This window comes from Ursus maritimus (genome assembly GCF_017311325.1).
Source record: "Ursus maritimus isolate PB19 chromosome X unlocalized genomic scaffold, ASM1731132v1 scaffold_X1, whole genome shotgun sequence".
NCBI classification, from domain to species: Eukaryota; Metazoa; Chordata; class Mammalia; order Carnivora; family Ursidae; genus Ursus; species Ursus maritimus.
Window position 1 is genome coordinate 78359182 of NW_024423319.1, and position 3217 is coordinate 78362398.

General features: G+C 50.9%; 1 protein-coding gene across 4 annotated transcripts in view; it reads right to left on the bottom strand.

Annotated features, from left to right (window-relative positions):
- The window catches only part of GNL3L (G protein nucleolar 3 like), a 28062-nt gene extending 26451 nt beyond the window's left edge, over nucleotides 1-1611 (bottom strand). For 2 of the 4 annotated variants that reach the window (XR_005835097.1, XM_040631270.1), the window contains exon 1: nucleotides 1464-1611. The gene's annotated coding sequence lies outside the window, so the exon portion shown is untranslated. The remainder of the gene's footprint in view (nucleotides 1-1463) is intronic. The other 2 variants (XM_040631275.1, XM_040631279.1) reach the window with 2 other exon arrangements.
- Between the last annotated feature and the right edge of the window lie 1606 nt (nucleotides 1612-3217).

The window sequence follows — 3217 nt, forward strand, 5'->3', positions numbered from 1 at the left end:
TGGGGGGGGGGGTCCTGGGTCTCTTTACCCTGGGGAGGGCTGGGGTGAGGGGAAGATGATATGATTGTCTCCAGTACAAGGTGACATCAGTTGACACACTAACAAAGCGGGGGGTGGGGGGTTGCAGTTTTGCATGAATGGGGTCTGCACCTTGCCAGTTGTGGGCTATTCTGGACCCTTCCATGGGAGTGGGATGGGGAACAATCAGTTTATCTTTTATATGGGTTGAAGTCGCCAGTGTGCTAACACTGAACAGAATAGGATCTCTGGTTCTCCACATGGGGGTGGGGGGTAGGAACACAGCTATAAATTCAGTGGATCAGCCCTTACACTTTGCAGGGGGGGGGGGGCGGTTATCCTGGATGGAGAGAAAGACATTTGAGCTCCTCTACCTTGGGTAAGGGGGGAGCCCACATGCACAGAATGTAGGGTGATCAGTGATGTCACTGTCTCTCAACACTGCAGAGAGCGGGAGCTGCACCTCTCTGCTCCCTTGGTGTGGGGGGTGTCTCTCTTTTGCTACATTTGGTGATTCCAAATCTTTGGGGAAGGAGGAGCGGAGGGATGATCTCTGTTTACCTCAAAAGGAGAACAAATCTGAGCCCCTCTACCGCGGGGTTAAGGAAGGTCTGTTTCTCTTTGCTGCGGGACATTTCTGGGTCAGGGCTGTACAAATTCGGTAAACCAGCGCCTCCTTGTGGGGTGGAGCGAGGAGTCACGTCTGATTTTCCACAATGGGGACTCACTCTAGGCAAGGAGAGGAAAATCTGCGTGGTTCTCTATGGGCTAAGGCGGGTGCGAACCACTCGGAAGGGAGGCGATCTAACTTCGCTGCAGTAGCGGGGGCGGGGCTTCCGCAATTAGTTACTCGGGAAGTTACTTTTCCATCTCTGTATATTAAACGTTTCTAAGCTCCTCTGTACCCGCGGTCCGGCCGGGGTAGGCGGGAGTGTATGTCTGCGGAGGAGGTAATATATCAAAGTCTCTGTCCAAAGGGAAGAGTTGAGTCGAGGCCGATCTGTGTGCCTCAGCGCCAGTAAAGATCCGCGCCGCTCAGCCGGAGGGGGGGAGGGGCACTGGAAGGGCGGTGTGTCCCTATGACCGTGGGATCAATGTCGCCACACGGAGACGCCTGTCTACACTGGAGAAGTGCAGAATGGAACCTCGCTATCCTGAAAGCAAGAGGGCACTCGATGCTTCTTCACAAAAATGGGGTCTGTGACTTTCTAGATGGGGTGGGGCCGTGCTCCTTCACCCAGAAAGAGTGCATTTAGGCACGTGCCCATTTGCAGAGCGATCCCTGTTCCTCGTCTGGGCCCTTCTACCGTGGATGAGAGCCGGTTCTCTACCTCACCATTCCAGAGTGGAGGACACCTCTAGTTTCCACCTCAAATACACGACCCTTACCGCGCGGCTGGCTGGGTGAACGCTCAGGACCAGAAAAGAGGAGAGTCGTCTCTTACCTCCACTTCCGGCGAGGACCAGACAGGAGAGAACTGCACCACGATAGGGTTGGTCTGGAGGTTGCGCTCGCGCCGCTAGGCTCGGGCTTCCGGACCCCAGCCTCGCCGCGCTGGTCCGCCCGCCTTACGCCCCCTGAGGGGCGGGGCTTTGGATTGACGGCTCGCGCCCGCCATCCCTACTCCGCAGGCGCGCTGGTCCCGCCTCCCCGCTGCCCTGTGATGTGAGGAAGAAGCCGAGAGGGGTTAGGCTGGGAGCGGCGGGTTGCCTAGTGTGGCGGTATAACCTACTTGTAAGCCAAGATCTTGTCTGCCGGCCTCTACCTGGGTCCAAATATGCGTGTTCCGGAATCATAGTGACCAAGCAATCACCATGACTGCATCAGACAAGGGTGGGGGTCAGTCCCTTTGTCTAGAAAAGATGGCGACGAGCAGGGTTTGAGAAAATGGCCGCTGGGTCACATGTGTTGCCGAGTGCTACCCACCTAAAAGTGACTTTGTTAGCTGTTCTCAACAACCTTCCTGGCTTGTAAGACTCCAGACAAACCCTGAGGCAGGCACTCCCAGCTCTTTCTAAAGAAGTTCAAATCCATGGTCAGGCCCAACTTCTCCCACCCATTTGCCCTCTTCCCCTCCTCCTCCCTCCTTCCCTGTGGCCCCAGAGCGGCAAATGAAGAAGGAAATGAATATATACCTCTGAAGTGGAAACAAATTAGGATTTCTTTAGAAACCATCTTGAGGAGCTCCTGACATGCCTGGGGAATGAGGTCTCCCTTTAAAAACAGTAAATATTTGTCTGAAAATGTCTTCTTATTAATAATTTAATTCCAGCCCCTTCTCTACCTAAAACTAAACTTTGCGGTAGGGCCCAGCCCTATTACCCCTATGGTATGTTCGGTCCTCCACTAAAAGAATATCCAAGCAGAAAATGACTCCCTCTGCCTACTCCTACCCCTTACACTACTCACTTCCCCTACATTGATGAAAGGCGTCTAATCTCTCACCTCTCACCATGGAGATACACAAAACTACTCGGGACTCCAAACCAGCCCTAACCACCTTCACCCTTCCCCCTGCATTAGCAAATTCTTCCTATTTCTTTAAAACCTAACTCTTACCACTTCTATGAACTTTCCCAGCTGAGTTAGAAACTCAGAACACCTTTCTGCACTTATCCCTTAATGCTATAATCATTTATGTGGATGCATCTCCACATCAATGGAGATACAGTCTCACCTCCTGAGACTAGGGGCCATATACCTTCAAGACCTCAACAACACCCAGCACCAGACTGGTACAAATCAGGCTTCAGCAAATATATGTGAAATGTGTGAGTTTATAGGCCTGCATCACAAATCAATGGGAAATGGACAGTTTAGTAGATAGCATTGGGAAATTTGGCTCACCATAAGGAGAGAAATAAAACTGGATCCCTTCTTATTTCCATATAAGATGGTGACGAGCATCTTTGTCACCTACAACTGGGGAAAGAGTTTTTCAACAGGTCCCAAATGTGCAAACTATAAGGGAAAAATGCGATAAATCTTTGATAAGAAAGAAAACTGGTGTTACTACTTTGGAAAACAATTAGGAAGTTATGGAGAATAGTTGAAGGTCGGCCCTGGGACCCAGCAACTCTACTGGTAAAGATGTATATAACCTCTGGACTTTAAGTCCTAGAGCAATTCTTATACATATGCACAAGGAGGCATGTGCAAGAATATTCATTGCATAGCTGTTTACAATAGAGAAAAAAA